Source organism: Balaenoptera borealis (assembly GCF_965194805.1).
Source record: "Balaenoptera borealis genome assembly, contig: HAP1_SCAFFOLD_395, whole genome shotgun sequence".
Lineage (NCBI taxonomy): Eukaryota > Metazoa > Chordata > Mammalia > Artiodactyla > Balaenopteridae > Balaenoptera > Balaenoptera borealis.
In genome coordinates, this window is record NW_028123798.1 from 174,320 (window position 1) to 192,256 (window position 17,937).

Sequence of the window (17,937 nt, forward strand, 5' to 3'; positions counted from 1 at the left end):
TGATCTTCTTTGCGGCATGCTAACACTTAGTTGTGGCATGTGGGATCTACTTCCCTGACCAGGGATTGAACCCAGGCCCCCTGCATTGGGAGCATGGAGTCTTCGCCACTGGACCACCAGGGAAGTCCCCTGACTTACTTTTAATTTCCTTCTGTGTATATTCTATAGATATTAAATTTGTGGATACCATGGAGATTACATATAAAATCCTATCAAACTAGCTTCAACTGATATCAACATAGTTTTAATGACATGCAAAATCTCTATTACATCTCCTATTACATTACACATTAATTACATTTTATTAATGTCACAAATCACATATTTATACATTGTTTTCTGTTAATGTAGATGTATGAATTAGTTATTTGGGGATGCTATGACAAAGTGCCACAGCTTGGGTAGCTTATAAACAGAAGTTTCTTTCTCATGGTTCTGGAGGCTGAAGTGTGAGATCAAGGGGGTTAGGTAAAGGTCTTTTTCTGAGTCATAGACTTTTCATTATATCATCACCAGGAGGAAGGGTTTAGAGAGCTCTCTGGAATCTCTTTTAAAAGCACAGGAGAGACTTCCCAAGTAGGCCAGTCGTTAAGAATCTGCCTTCCAATGCAGGGGACACAGGTTCAATCCCAGGTCAGAGAACTAAGATCCCACATGCCACGGGACAACTAAGCCCATGTGCTGCAACTACCGAGTCCCTGTGCCACAGCTAGATATGAAGCCTGGGCGTCACAACAAATATCCCACGTGCTGCAACTAAGAGCCAATGCAGCCAAATAAGTAAGTAAATAAATATATATTTAAAAATAAATAAAAGCACACAAATCCTATTCATGGCGGCTTTGCCGTCATAACCTAAGCACCTCCCAAAGGCCTACATCCTAATATCACTACATTTGGAGGTTATATGTTTAACATGAATTTTAGGGGAAACAATCACACAATACCAATACATTTATAATTATTTTAATATTTTGGATTTAGAAAATATCCCAGAATAATAAAAAAGTGTAGTTACAAGTCAAAATTATAGCTTTTTTTTCCTATTTGTCCATTTATTTACCTTTATCAGATAAATTTATATTTTCATATGGCCTCAAGTTACTGGTGTCCTTCCATTTGAACTTGAAGTAATCCCTTTACCATTTCTTGAAGGGTAGGTATTATGGTACTGAACTCCTTCAGCTTTTGTCTGAGACTGTCTTTCATTTTCCTCATTTTTGAAGAATAATATTGTAAGATATAGAATGGTTGTTAGGTAGTTTCCCCCAGTACTTTAAACATATCGTTTCACTCTCTTCTGGCCTGCAACATTTCTGATGAGAAAAAGCAACTGATAATCTTACTGACGATCACAATTAAGTGGATCATAATAACTGTCACATATAACTTTGTTTATATATATTTCTTAACACTAACCTATTCAAAAAGTACTTATTGTTACAAAATTTTTTATTTATCATTCCAAGATTACTTAACAAATCTATAGTTTTATTCTGCTTATTTATAAAATAATAGGTTATTAGCCAAAATTATGAATCCATAGCTGAAATGTGTGGTAAAACATTCTTGATAAGAGTTTTTCCATGTCTGAGAATTTTGATATGAACTCTGGCTTTTCAGTTTGATTTTAGCATTGATACATCCAGTGTGAGAATTCAACGTTGAGTAAGGAATTAAAAATCCCTGAGGGCTTTCCTTCATTGATTACAGTAAAAGTGTTTTCTATGCTGTGAAAACTCATGTGTATGTAAGTCTATTCAATGATAGTCTCCAGTTAAAATTATCTCCATGTCAGTTACATACACATAGTATGTAAATATTCTGCATGGACATCCCCCCTTTGCAGCATTTCTACTAGCTATCATCAAAATTCAGTCTAATTTAGTCCATAAAGTGAACACTTTATGCTGGGCTACTACTGTTTACACTACACTGTATCTGAGTTATATGACTCTGCTGAATTCCTAACTTACCTCATCCTTAGGTTTCACATGTGGATGACCAGGGTTCACACCTGAAGAAATTTACTATTTTCTTACAACTAAATTGGTCCACCAGGAAAAAAAAAAAAACTTGCCTGGATATCATTTCTTGCTTTTAATGGTCACAATTTTTGCTTGAAATAAGACAAAAATAATAATTAAATTAAATAAATAAGAAATGACACATGTGACATTAAGGGGATTAAATTCTTGAAAAGTACATTACCTGGGGAAAGAACATGAATTTGAGGCATACACCAGTGAATAGAAACATGGTTCAGAAAAATGTTAATAAAATGTTCAGAGTTTAGGTGAAAGAAAAATAAAATAAATTCAGATGCTGCAGGGAATATGAGAGGAAACATTATTAAAGAGACCATGGCAAAGACAGAAACATGGAATTTTAACTCCCACGAGGACAGGAATTTTGCTTCTCTGAGGTGAAAAGTAGAGGGAAAAACGTGAAGAGAAATTAATGTGTGATGCGTAATGACAGAATCTGGATAATTTGACTCAATGGCTTCACATACATTTCTAAAAATATCCTTTAGTCGAGCAAACCTCCAGTAGCCATTCCAAGTGTCCTGCTCCCTCCCCACACTGAGCACATGTGTCTGGAGCTGACTTGGACCCCAGCCTGGGGAAACCCTCCTCGTCCCTCCACACCTACTCTTCTTGCTCCAACTGGGAAATTACATCTGGTTTGCAGAGCTGATGCCCTGATACATGTGGGAAATGCTAGATGGATTTAAAGTTCTGTGTTGAGAACAGTGCATGCAATGCAAGTGCAGGACAAGATGCCAAAGCTCAAGTGTGAGGGCATCAATGGCAGCCCAGGTTCGAGCACCCTGAAGGGGGAAAACACTGAAGGTTGTCACCTGACACATCACTCAAAGACAGTAAAAGTCTCTGGCTGCTGTGGTTCTTGCCCAAGAGGAAAGACAGACTGCAGGCTGCCTAGACGTCTCAGCCAGGAAGGAAGCAACGTTTTCATAATGTGGTTAACACTGTTTTCTAACAGAATCCAATAAACATAAGACCCATGAGATTATTACGTGGAGTTCATGTAGAAAGGGGGACACAAGCGGTCATGTATTTTTGCTGTGTTCAAACCTCATAATAGTCCCCCAAGCAGTAGAATTACTTAGCAACATAAAGTCACTTGTTTGTTAGATAAAATAGCCCTTATCTGTGTTCAGCATTATTCTGCGTGTTGGTGGCAGACTAGTAAGGAATACATACGATTGTGGTAATGGAGACTCTATCTCCATACAGGGACACATGTGCTGTGGTAAGTAAAGGAACACATTCGTTCCAGGTTTCTCTAAGTGCTACAGAAGCATGAGTCAGGGCCATGAGTGCAGCGGCATATGTGGAAGCTGCAGAGCCTATCTCAATAAGACATGCATAAGGAAGTAAATAAATATTGAGAGACTCACCCAGAAGATGAGACAATGCACGTCCTCCAGCATCACATCTTTGTACATCTTTCTCTTCAATGTGTCCAGCAGGTCCCACTCTTTATGAGTGAGTTCTACAAACACGTCCTCAAAGGTCACTGATTTCTAAAGCCCCATCAATGGCTTCTCTGGGCCAATATGGCATACGCCTTTCATACATATTCAGAAATATATATACTGTGAACAAATGTTACTAAAGGAAACATATGAGGTGTTGTGTAAAATAAACTATCAATTTCCCAAGAAAGTGGTAATTCAACTTCCAGATTGGTTATTATAAACATTTTACTTGCAAATTCATAACTAATATTCTCCTCCTAATTTCAAGTAAGTCTGTAGGTGCATCAAAAGGCAATCAATAGCCCTGATCTGCCACTTTGTCAATTGCCAGGCAGTGGGGGTAGAGATAGAGCTGAAGCTCCATGTACATTTTATGTTTTTTCACGTATTGAAGGTGTATCTGGAGTCCTGCTTTTCTTTCCCGGGTTAGAGCCGCAGACACCAGTCATCAGAACTCATGAGATTTGCTGGCTCCATTTGCCAGGAAAGCGCTGGATCAACATTTCTCTTCTACATAGTTTTCTCCACTGGGGTTGGAATATGAGACTTAAGTCAGCCCACGCCACCCTATGGATTTCTTTTACCTGCTGCTGTTTATTTTTGCTCTTTTTTGCTGCTTATTTTATACCTTCACTATGCAAACCTACGACTGTGGCTCCAAAGCCAGTGCTAACCTAGGACTCTGATCCCAAAATACCCCAAGAAATTGGCATTCAATTAGGGAACTCTGTATGTAATCCCTCAGTCCTTAAGTTTATTAGTATTATTATTGGTAGTAGTACAATTAATATCTTTATGATTGTAATCACTATTGATATTATTTATCACTACTGTTGTTATTGCATTTCTTATTAAGTTTCTCTGCTCATGAATGTATCCAATTTACTGAAGAGTAGTATGGAGGGCTTTCAACAGACTTACATACACATGGTGCTTCCTGGTTCCTGCTGTACTTATGGGTACTTGTTGGTCAGAGAGCCTCCTGAGATATTCAGACTTACCCACTGGAAGTACGGACAGTTGTTACTGGTAAGTGAGCCCCAGGGAGGACAGTCTTGACTTTCTTGAGACTCTAGAACAATGTTAAAGTCCTCTTAAGGGACCAGAAAGTGGTGCCAGTGCAAGAGCCCTGGAAGACACTTTTGTCCTGCCAGACTCAGCACAGGACTTTCCACCTCAACTCTGGGCCAGGAACCACTCTCACATCTCCTGGGAAGGATGGAGAGGGTGTCCCTCCTAGAGTGCAGTCTCCGAATTTTAAAAGTCAGCCTAGGAACTGACATTTTGACAAGTGAGGAGTAAGGAGAGTATTCTTGGCATGCCTGAACCTGGGGACATGTTCTAAATTCACTCAGGTGTCCAGGAAAAGCTGGTGTGGCACTGGCAGACATAGGGTTGGTGACATGCCTGCTCAAGTAACCACTTATTTTTCTAAGTCCCCAAGGGAGCCCCTGCACTGTTTGTGCCAACAATTCGTCCTCCCTGCTGACCCAGGATCACCTAGGATGACATCTTCCAATAGCCTTGGTGTGACATATGCAAACCGAAGTGTCTGGACTTTATGGGACCGGGTAGGTACAAATGGCAGGAGCGCAGGCAAGGTGCTGATGCTGAGACAGTGCTGGGGGTAAGGATGTATCACAGACGAGGCCTCTGCATGTAGGGTGTGCAGAAAGCTCCTGACTTCCATGCCTGGAGCCTAGGCCCCCTAGCCAACTGGCCAGTCTTCTGAAATCTGGTGGTGGTTATGAGGTAGGCAGGACAAGGTCCCTTTACTATGGACCGAGGTACTTATTCTATGTCCCTTAGGACTCCCCTTCCGTGGTTTGCATATAACTTTCCAAGTTCACCCACATCCTCCTCCTCTTTGGTATTCTACTCCCTCCTGCTTGTTTTCTCCTCTCAGAACAAATTTCTTTGTGCAAACCTAGGATTCTGACTCTAAAATACCCCAGAGAACGTCTCATATAGGTACCCTGAAATTTACTTAGAGGAGTCTGTACGCGAATCTGCCATCTTTCTAAGTTTACTTTTCTCTTTAAGAGTAGTAATGGTAATATCAACATAATTCTATTATTGTTTTTAGTCCATTTTATTACCTTTTTAACATGCATTATCTTTGTGGGTTTTTTTACATAACATTGAGTAGATCTGCTCTATGCTAAAGATTGTCTGATTTACTAAAGATCATTATGGAGGGTTTCCCAACATACAAAATACATACACCTAGTTACCCCTGAGCTCCCACGGTACTTAGCTGGGTGCCCTCGACTCAAGGTCTCTATGAAGCTGTGGCTGAGGTCTCAGCTGTCTCTCCACAGGGGAGGATTTGCTCCCAGACTCACTGAGATGGGTACTGGCAGGATGCAGTCAGAGCTGAGAGCCTAGTGCCTCTGTCTGGAGACCTGCGACCTGCCTGTGTTCTCTCCTATGTGGGCCTCTCCATACGACAGCTACTAACACCCTTGCAGGCTTCCCCATTTCCAGGGATAGGAGAGACAGACAGAAACAGAGAGAGAACACAGGATGCAGCAAGTGAGAGAGAAGTGACAGAGGTTTTGTCAATGAATCTTAACACTGACCTCCCATGATTTGCTATATTCTGTTGGTCAGAAGCCAGTCACTAGCTACATAGTAGTTGCACAAAGAGTGGAGTTTCCTCGCTGGATGTGGATCACAGTCTGTGGCTGGGAACACCCAGGAAGGCATGTTCAGTGGTCTCCCCCAGAACTGGGAAAAGTGGCTGCATTCTGGAAATAAATGAAAGTGATGAAATTCCAGCCTCAATCATCAGAAGAGAAGTGAAAAGAAGACAATGGGTTATGTGTCATTTCTCATCCACTAAAGCAGCAAAATAAAAGCTCAACAAACTCCTGAAACTGGGACCCTTGGTGGGAATGAGGCACAGGGCCACTCATTCCCCAGTGGTAGGAGGGGCACTGACTCTTCCTGGAGGGTGATGGCTACCACATCCCCAGACGCCACCCACTCGATTAAGGAGGTTACTTCTAGAAAGGAAAGACAGGGGTCAGAGGTGTGTACGAAGAGTCCACGTGGGTGGTGTTGTCTGTCTTATTTCTAAGAGCCCTGTATGGACACCAGCTTCCAGAGGGGAGCTAGTTCCACTGACAGTGAGAACAGGCTGCAGCTGTTTAAAATGACAGTGTCCATACAACCCAAAGCAGTCTGCAGATTTAATGTGATCACTATCAAATTACACATGACATTTTTTCACAGAACTAGAGCAAATAACCCAAAAATGTACATGGAACCATAAAAGACCCAGAACTGCCAAAGCAATCCTGAGGAAAAAGAACAAAGCAGGAGGCATAACCCTCCCAGACGTCAGACAATGCTACAATGCTAATCAAACAGCCTGGTATTGGAACAAAAACAGACATATGGATCAAGGGAACAGAATAGAGAGCCCAGAAATAAACCCACAGACCCATGGTCAATTCATCTCTGATGAAGGAGGCAAGAATAGACAATGGGGGAAAAGACAGTCTCTTCAGCAAGAGGTGTTGGAAAAGTTGGTTCATGCAAATCATTAAAGTTAGAACACACTCTCCCACCATACACAAAAATAAATTCAAAATGGCTTAAAGACTTAAATATAACACATAACACCATAAAACTCCTAAAAGGGAACATAGGCAAAACTTTCTCTGACATAAATTGTACCAGTGTTTTCTTAGGTCAGTCTCCCAAGGCAATAGAAATAAAAGCAAAAGTAAACAAATGGGACCCACTCAACCTTATAGGTTTTCTCACAGCAAAAGAAACCATAAACAAAATGAAAAGAGAACATACAGACTAGGAGAAAATATTTCCAAATGATGTGACCAACAAGGGCTTAATTTCCAAAATATACAAACAGCTCATACAACTCAATAACCAAAAAGAAAAACAGTCAAAAAATGGGCAGAAGACTTAAACAGACATTTCTCCAAAGAAGACATACAGATGACCAATAGGCACATGAACCGATGCCAATCATCACTAATTATTGGAGAAATGCAAATTAAAAGTACAATGAGGTACCAATCACACCAGTCAGCATAGCCATCATCAAAAATTCTGCAAATAACAAACGCAGGAGGGTGTGTGGAGAGAAGGGAATGCTCCTAAACTGTTCGTGGGAACGTAAATTGAAACAGCCACTATGGAGAACAGTATGGAAGTTCCTCAAAAAAACTAGAAATAGAGTTGCCATATGATCCTGCAATCCCACTCCTGAGCATATATCCATAGAAAACCATAATTCGAAAAGACACATTCACCCCAATGTTCACAGAAGCACTATTTACAATAGCTAAGACATGGAAGCAACTTAAATTTCCATCAACAGATGAATGGATACAGAAGATGTGGTATATATATACAATGGAATATTACTCAGCCATAGAAGGAATGAAATAATGCCATTTGCAGCAACATGGATGTGACTAGAGATTAGCATACTAAGTGAAGTAAGCCATAAAGAGAAGGACAAATACTATATGGTATTATTTATATGTGAAATCTAAAATATGACACAAATGAACCTATCTATGAGACAAAACAGACTCAGACATGGAGAACAGACTTGTGGTTACCAAGGGGGAAGGGCTTGGGGAAGGATGGACTGGGAGTTTGGGGTTAGTAGTTGCAAATTATTACATATAGAATGGATAAAAAACAATGTCCTACTGTATAGCACAGGGAACAGGATATTCAATATCCCGAGAGAAACCATAATGGAAAAGAATATAAAACAGATGTATATATGTGTATAACTGAGACACTTCGCTATACAGCAAAAATTAATACAACATTTTAACTCAACTATATTTTAATTAAAAAAAAAAAAAAAGAATCAGTTGATGTGAACAACACTAAAGGCCAAATGATCCTAAGAGTTATATACAGAACATTCTATCTAACAAACGCTGAATACACAGACTTCTCAGTGCAGAAAAAATACTTTCTAGAAAAGACCACATGATCGACCACATATCAAATCTTAGTAAAATCAGGAAGACTTAAATTATACCAAGTATATTGTCTTATCATATTATTAAACTAGAAATCAATAACAGGAGGAAAACTGGAACACTAATGAATACAAAAAAATTGATCAACACTCTCCTGACCAACTAATTTATCAAAGAGTAAATTTAAGAAGAAATAGACAGTATTTTGAGAAAAACTGAAATGAAAACACAGTGTACTAAAGGCTATGGGATGAAGCAAAAGGAGTGTTAAGAGGGAGGTTTATTGCAACAAATGCCTACCTTACGAATTGAGAAAGATCTCAAATAATAAACCTACCTCTTCTCTTCAAGGACCTGGAAAAAGACAAAACTGAGCCCAAAATTAGCAGAAGGAAGAAAATTATAAAGATTACAGCAGAAATCAATGTGATAGAAAGGAGGAAAACAACAGAAAAGATTAGCAATACTAAGAGTTGGTTCATTAAAAGATAAAATTTCAAACCTTTAGCTAGACTAACCAAGGAAAAGGAGAAAAGACCCAAATCAACAAAATTATAAATAAAAGAGAAGACATTACAACTCTACTACAGAGATAAGAAGGATAACATGCTACTTTGAACAACTACATGCTAACAAACTGGGCAAGCTAGATAAATGGAAAAATTCTTAGAAACATACAACCTACCAAAAGTGAATTAGGAAGAAAGAGAAAATCTAAATGAAGCAATTAGTAGTATGGAAATTAAATCAGTAATCAAAACTCTTCAAATGAAGAAAAACTCAAGATCAAGTGGCTTCACTGGTAAATTTTACCAAATATTTAATGCATTAATGCCAATCCTCAAAGTCTTCAAAAAAGAAAGAGAAAAAATGGATGAGGAGCGAAAACTCTCAAACTCATTTTACAAGACCAACATTACTTTGATATTATAATCTGAAATGGACAATGCCAATTAGAGGCCAATAACACTGATGAATAAAGGTTTAAAAATTCTGAATAAATACTAGCAAATCAAATATATGTGATGCATCATATCAACAGAACAAAGGAAAAATATAATATCAATAGGCACAGAAAAAGCATTTAATAAGTTAGGTATAAAATTAATGTAACTCAACATAATAAAGGCCAAATATCGGGGCTTCCCTGGTGGCACAGTGGCTAAGAATCTGCCAGCCTATGCAGGGGACATGGGTTCAAGCCCTGGTCCAGGAAGATCCCACATGCCAAGGAGCAACTAAACCCGTGCACCACAACAACTGAGCCTGTGCTCTAGAGCCCGTGAGTGACAACTACTGAGCCTGTGTGCCACAACTACTGAAGGCCACATGCCTGGAGCCCATGCTCCACAAAAAGAGAAGCCACTGCAATGAGAAGCCCACGCACCACAACGAACAGTAGCCCCTGCTCTCCATAACTAGAGAAAGCCCACGTGCAGCAACAAAGACTCAATGCAGCCAAAAATAAATAAAATTTTTTTAAAAAGGCCAAATATGACAAGGTCACAGTTCAAAGCACACTCAAGAGTGAAAGTCTGAAACTTTTTCTCTAATATCAGAAACAAGACAAGGGAGTCCACTCTCACCACTCATTCAGCATAGTAATGGAAGTCCTAGCCAGGGCAATCAGTCAAGGAAGAGAAATAAAAGGCATCAAAATTGGAAATTAAGAAGTAAAAATGTGTCTATTTTAAGATAACATGATTTTATATATAGAAACTTGGAAAAACTTCACCAAAAACCTCGTAAAACGAATCAACATAATCAGTAAAGTTACAGAGTAAAAACTTAAAATGCAAAAGTCAGTCATATTTCTATGTACTAACAATGATCTGAAAAAAGAAAACCATTCTATTTATAACAGCATCAAAACTAATAAAATAATAAGGAATAAATTTATCTAAGGAAATGAAAGATAGCTACAATACAAGCTACAATACACTGATGAAAAAAAATTGGAAAAGACAGAAATAAATGTAAAGTTATCCCTTGTTCATAATTAGAAGAATTAATATTTTTTGAATGTTCATACTACTCAAAGCCATCTATGGATTTAATGCAATTCCTATCAAAAACCAATGGCATTTTTTAAAGTAGAAAAAAACAAAACAGAAAAGTATTAGGAACTACAAAAGAACTTGTATATGCAATGCGATCATGAGGAAGAACAACAAACCTGGAGGTATCACATTCCATGATATCAAACTGTATTATAAATCCATAGTAATGTAAATAGTATGGTACTCTCATGTAAAAAGGCATACACAACAATGGAAAAGAACTGAGAATCCAGATATAAACCCATGCATACAAGGTCAACGAATATTTGATAAGGCAGTCAGGAACACTCGGTGGAGAGACAGCCTCTTCATTAAACAGTGCTTGGAAAACTGCATAGTTACATGCAAAAGAATAAAACTAGACTCCTGTCTAACACCACTCATGACAATTAAAGAGAAATAAGATAAGGTAAAGACAACTGTAAGACGGGAGGCCATAAAACTCCTAGAAGAAAACAGTAAAAATCTTTTTAACACAGGTCTTAAATATTATTTTTGATGAAACCTTAAGCACAAGCAACAATTTAAAAAATTAACAAGTGGAACTATATCAAACTAAAAATCAGCTACACAGCAAAATAAATAATCAACAAGATGAAAAGCGCCTATGTAATCAAAAATAATATTTGCAAACCTTATAACTAATAAGGGGTTGATATCCAAAATACATCATAGAACTCGATAGCACAAAAAAAATTAAGCCAATTAAAAGTTGTGCCAAAGACCCCAATAGACATGTTTCCAAAGAAGATATGTGAATGTACAACAAATACATGAAAATGTGTTCAACGTCACTACACATCAGGGAAATTAAATCAAAACCACAATGAGAGATCACCTCAGGACTGTTAGAATGGAACTCATCAAAGAGACAAGAGATTTGCTAGCAAATGCTAGCAAAGACGTGGAGAAAAGGGTTGATTTGTGTGCTTTTGTTTGTCTTATAAGTTGGTTCAGCCTCTATGGAAAACACTAGACAAGGCCCTCAAAATTTAATAGGGCTACCATATGGTCCAGCGTTTTCATCTATGGGAATATATTGAAAGAATTAAAAACACTATGTTGAAGAGATATCTGCACCTCCATGTTCATAGCAGCAGTATTTACAATAGCCAAGACATGGGAAAAAAAGTGTGTCTATCAACAGATGAGTGGATATAAACCTAGTGGTATATTTAGAAAATGGAGTATTATTCAGCCATAAGAAAGAAGGAAATCCTGCCATTGGTGACAATATGGATGGACCTTGAGGGCATTATGCTAAGTGAGAGACATCAGACCAAGCTTATATGTGAAAAAAAAAAAAAAAACCCACAAACATCTCATAGAAAAAGATCAGATTTTTTGGTTACCAGAGGAGGGAGGTGGGAAGAGGGAGAATTTGATGAAGTCCAAAAGTATCAACTTGCAGTTCTAGGATAAATAAGTTTTGAGAATGTTATGCACAACATGAGGAATAGCGTTAACACGGCCATATGGTATCTTTGAAAACTGTTAAGCAAGTAGATCTTAAGAGTTCTCATCTCAGGAAACTATATTTTCTTTTTCTTCTTTTTTCTTTTCTTGCATCTATATAAGGTGATGTATGTTAACTAATCGTACTGCAATAACGCTTTCACAATATACGTAATTCAAATCATTATAATATGCATTTTAAACTTAAATAGTACTGTGTTCAATTATATCTCAATAAAACCGGGGGGAAAATTACAACAGCTTTACAATAATGTCTTTGAAATTTAAAAAAATCTTAAAAGGAAATGGAAACACAACATGCTAAAACTTATGGGCTGCAAGAAAAACAGTTATAAGAGAGTTTATTGCAACAAATGCCTACAATAAGAAAAAAGAAAGATCACAAATAAACACCCTTACTTCTCAAGGGACTAACAAACAAACAAACCACTAAACTCACAAGTAGCAAAGCAATGAAATAAGAAATATGAGAACAGAAATAAAACAGAGACCATGCAAACAATAGAGAACATCAATGCAAGATGTGGTTTTTGAAATGAAAACAAAATAACCTTCTAGCTATACTAATGAAGAATAAAAGAGAATACTCAAATAAAATCAGAAATGAAAAAGGAGACATTACAACTGATGCAACAAAAATACAACAGCTCATGAGAGGTGACCATCAACAAATATATACCATCAAATTTGATACCCTAGAAGAAATGAATTCCTAGCAACATAAAAACTACCAAAACTGAATCATGAGGAAATACACAAACCGTACAGACCAACGATGAGTGAAAAGATTGTATCGGTAATAAAAAATTTACAAAAAAAAAAAAAAAAAAATGGCTAGGACCAGATAGTTTCACTGGGAAATTCAACCAATCATTTAAATCGAATTAAAACACATCCATGTCAAACTTTTCTAAAAAACTTTGAGGTACATTCCCAAACTCATTTGATGGGTCCAGCATTATCCTGATGCCAAAGCTAGATAAGAACACTACATGAAAAAAAAATTGTCAAGTATTACTGATATAGATGCAAAAATTCTCAGTGAAATACTAGCAAACAAAATTCAACAGTATATTGAAAGGATCATACACCATGATCAAGTGGAATTTATCCCTAGAATGCAAGGGTAATTCAACTTATGTAAATCAAACATGTGGTGCACCACATTAAGAGAATGAAATATGAAAATCATATGGTTATCTCAACAGATATAGAAAGAGCATGTGAAATAATTAAAGAATCTTCCATGATATATATACTTAAAAAATTGCTATCATAGAATGTACCTCAACACAGGAAAGGTTATATTGCACAAATTCACAGCAGACATCATACTCAATGGTGAAAGTTTGAAAGTTTTTCTTCTAAAAATATAAACAAAATAAATTTGTACACTCTCACCACTCCTTTTCAGCATAGTACTGGAAGTCATATACAGAGCAATTAGGCAAGAAAAATAAATAGAAGAAATCCAAATTGAAAAGGATGATGTAAAGTTATTTCTGTTTGCATTTAATATAATCTTATATAGAGAAAATCCCAAAGATTCCACAAACAATGTATTACAAGGTATAGACAAATTCAGTCAATTTGCAAGATACAAAATCAACATGTGAAGAGCAATTGTACTTCTATATACTAACAATTTGAAAAAGAAATGTAAAAAGCAATCATATTTAAAATGGCATCAGAAATAAATAAAACATTTAGGAATAAATTAAACCAAGCAGGTAAAATATCCATACACTGAAAATGACAAAACACTGATGAAAAAAACTGAAGATACAAATAAATGAAAAAAGTTTCCATGGTTATGAACCAGAAGAATATTGTAAAAATATCTATACAGTCCAAGCTGTCAATAAATTCAGTGCAATCCCTATCAATATTCCAAGGATTTTTACACAGAAAGAGGAAACAACCCTAAAATTTGTATGGAACCACAAAACACCACTAATAGCCAAATCAACCTGGTCAAAGAAGAACAAATCTAGGGACATCACAATTCCTAACTTCAAACTTTATTACAAAGCTATAGTAATCAAAACACTAGATTCTGGCAAAAAATAGAGACCTGGTCCAATGAAACAGAATCAAGAGCACAGAAATAAAACCAGTCATTTACTGTTAACAAATATTTGACAAGGGGGCCAAGGAGATGCAGTAGGGGAAATACAGTCTCTTCAATAAATGGTGCTGGAAAAAAACTGGATAACAACCTATAGAAGAATACAATTGGACCCCTTTCTTGTACCAGTCACAAAAATTAACTCAAAGTGGACTGAAGGCTTCAATATAAGACCTAAAGCTGTAAAACTACTTGAAGACAGCATAAAGAACAAGTTCCTCAATATAGTTTTGGCAAATATTTTTCAGATATAATACCAAAAATGTGGAAGCCACAAAAGCAAAAAAAAAAAAAAAAAAAAAGTGGAACTACAGCAAACAAACAAACGAAAAACTTTGCATAGCACAATGATCAATCAGCAAACTAAAAAGCAACTATAGAACAGGAGAACATATGTGCAAACCATTTTTTTTTTGATACGGGGTTAGTATTCAAAATATACAAGCAACAAAATAATAGCAATCAAAAATTAAATAAAAAATGGGCTAAAGGACTTGAAAAGACATTTTTCCCCCCAAAAGACATACAGATGGCCAACAGGTACATAAACATATGTTCAACATCACTAATCATCAGAGAAATGCAAATCAAAACCACAATGATACATCAGCTCACACCTGTTAGAATGGCTATTATAAAAATGACAAGAAAAAAAAAATATTTGTGAGTATGTGTAGAAAAGGCAACTCGTGCATTTTTGGTGGAAATGTAAACTGGTACAGTCTAATATATGTAAAAGAATTAAATTGGACCCCTATCTCACACTACTCACAAAAATTAACTCAAAAGAGATTAAACACACAAATGTATGACTTGAAACCGTAAAACTCCTAAAAAAATTCTGGGGGAAAATCTCCTTGACCTTGGTCTTGGGAAGAGTGATTTTTTGGTTATGACCCCAAAGGACAGGCAACAAAGCAAAAGCAAAAATAAACAAGTGGGACTAAGTCAACCTAAAAAACCTTCTGCACAGGAAAAAAAACACACAAAAAAAGACACACAAAAACAAAACAAAACAACAAACAACTAATTAAAAAAGGATAAAGGATCTGAATAGATATTTTTTCCAAAGAAGACATACAACTGTCCAACAGATATATGAAAAAAATGTTCAACGTCTTTAATCATCAGGGAAATGAAAATCAAAACCACGAGATCATGTCACTCTCGTTAGAATGGCTACAGCCAAAAGACAAGAGATTACAAGTGTTTGAAAGAACATGGAGAAAAGAAAATCCTTGTGCATTGTTGGTAAAGATGTAAATTACTACAAGCACTATGAAAAACAGTATGGAGGTTCCCCCCAAAATTATAAGTAGTATCCAGTTGTCCCAGTACCGTTTGTTGAAGAGACTATCCTGCCCACTGAGTGTGCTTTACTCCCATCTCAAATATTAGTTGCTTATACACAAGGGTTTATTTCTGGGCTCTCTATTCTGTTCCTTTAGTCTATGTGTGTATTTTAGTGCCAGTATCATAGTTTCCCATAACTACAACGTTGTAATATAGCTTTTTTGTTGTTTAAAATAAATTTATTTATTTATTTACTTATTTTTGGCTGCTCTGGGTCTTCGTTGTTGCACGTGGCCTTTCTCTAGTTTCTTCGAGCGGGGGCTACCCTTCATTGCAGTATACGGGCTTCTCATTGTGGTGGCTTCTCTTGTTGCAGAGCACGGGCTCTAGGCATGCAGGCTTCAGTGGTTGTGGCACGTGGGTTCAGTAGTTGTGGTTCACGGTGTCTAGAGCACAGTCTCAGTAGTTGTGGTGCACTGACTTAGTTGCTCTGAGGCATGTGGGATCCTCCCATATCAGGGCTTGAACTCGTGTCCCCTGCATTGACAAGCGGATTCCTAACCACTGCACCACCAGGGAAGCCCCTGTAATATAGTTCTAAATCAGGAAGTGTGATGACTCCCAATTTGTTCTTTCTCAGGATTGCTTTGGCTCTTTGGGGTCTCCTGTGGTCACGTACAATATTTTAAAATTGATTTCCCTATATCTGTAAAAGATGCTGTTGGAATTTTGATAGAGATTACATTGAACCTATAGATGCCTTTTGGTAGTATGGACGTTTTAACAACAATAATTCTTCTGATCCATGAACACAGTACTGTATATCTTTCCACCTGTTTTGTCTTCTTCAATTTTTTTGATCAAAGTCTTGTAGTTTTCAAAGTACAAATTTTTCACTTCCTTTGTTAAGTTTAGTCCTAAATATTTATTGGTTTTAATGCAATTTTGAATGGGGAAAGGATAGTGTCTTCAACAAATGCTGTTGGGAAAACTGGAAAACCACATGCAGAAAAATGAAACTGGACACCTATCTTATACCACTCACAAATATTAATTTGAAGTGGATTGAAGACTGAAACATAAGACCAGATACTATAAAACTGCTAGAAGACAACAGAAAGAAGAATCTACTTAACACTGGTTTGGGCAATAATTTTTGGATATGATCCCAACAGCATAAGCCAGAAAAGTAAAAACCAACAGATGGGATTATATCAAACTAAAAAGCTTTTTATATATGTAAAAAATATAAAGTCTACATACAGAGTAGGAGAGAATATCTGCAAATCCTATGTTTCATCAAAGAGTATAAACTTTCAGTTTTAAGATGAGTAAGTTCTGGTAATTTAATGTACAGCATGGTGACTATAGCTAACAATGATGTATTATATATTTGAAAGTTGCTAAGAGAGCAGATCTCAAAAATTTTACCACCAAAAAAATGTTAAGGATGTGAGTTTATGAAAGAATCCTTATTATGGTAATCATTTCACACTATATATCTGTATCAAATCAGCACACTGTACATCTTAAATTTACACAATGCTGTATATCAATTGTGTCTCAATAAGTCTGGAGAAAAAAAAAAAGAATTTCAAGATGGATACAGGAGCATGAAACCAAGCATGGGCATTTCTGAGTGAAGAAACTTGTGTCATATGCATGTAGCTGGCCACAGGTCCACCTGCAAAACCACAACGAAAATCTGACCACTGATCCCCATCACCAGAGCTAACAACCTGCCTGAGCGCCCACCTTGGTTACTACAGCAGTCTCCTAATTGGCGTCCCAGTTCTGCTTTTGCCCCATTAGTCAGTTTGTAGGACAGCAGCCAGAGGAAGTCAGATGATAGCCCTCCTCTGCTTAAAACCATTCACTGGTCCTTTATTTCACCCAGAGTAAAAGCCAATGTCCTTTAAATGGCCTACAATCTGTTGACACCCCCAAGGGCTCTATCCCTTGCTCACTTAACTTCAACCACCCAGCATTCCCAACTTCCCTCAAACAAGCCAGCCATGTTCCTTCTTTACAGCATTTTACCTTGCTCTCCCCTCTGCCTGGAATCTGTTTTTGCCACCTATGCACACTATGTATGGCCTGTCTCATATATTTTAAGTCTTATTCACAGGTATTTACTGAGCAAGACTATGTTCCAGGCACAGATGTTTGGACCCAGCATCTCTCTGATGTTACTGAGGTGGACCATCATTTCATAAACTTACTGGCTATTTTTTCTGAAAAAAGAGATACATAAATATGGGAGTGTAGGAATCGCTCAGGCATAATCCCAAATAATAGATACAGATGTTTAACTCTCAGAAAGGTGAAGCATAACTTCCCAACTCCTTAAATGTGTCCTGCATGCACTGACATCCCTCCACAAGGTACACACTGAATGGACGGGGGAAAAGATGGATGTTACAGTGAGGAACTTGACAAACCCCACCTCAGCCAGGTGATCAAGGGCAACATCAACAGTAATGTCATCTGCAGAGCATG

General features: G+C 37.2%; 1 long non-coding RNA gene across 1 annotated transcript; it reads right to left on the reverse strand.

Annotated features, from left to right (window-relative positions):
• Nucleotides 1-950: 950 nt before the first annotated feature.
• Nucleotides 951-12,793, reverse strand: LOC309621396. The gene is made up of 4 exons (XR_014239985.1): nucleotides 12,779-12,793; nucleotides 6,088-12,744; nucleotides 3,425-3,638; nucleotides 951-1,316 (listed from the first exon to the last, which is right to left on the reverse strand). It is a non-coding gene; the product is annotated as an uncharacterized lncRNA (long non-coding RNA).
• Between the last annotated feature and the right edge of the window lie 5,144 nt (nucleotides 12,794-17,937).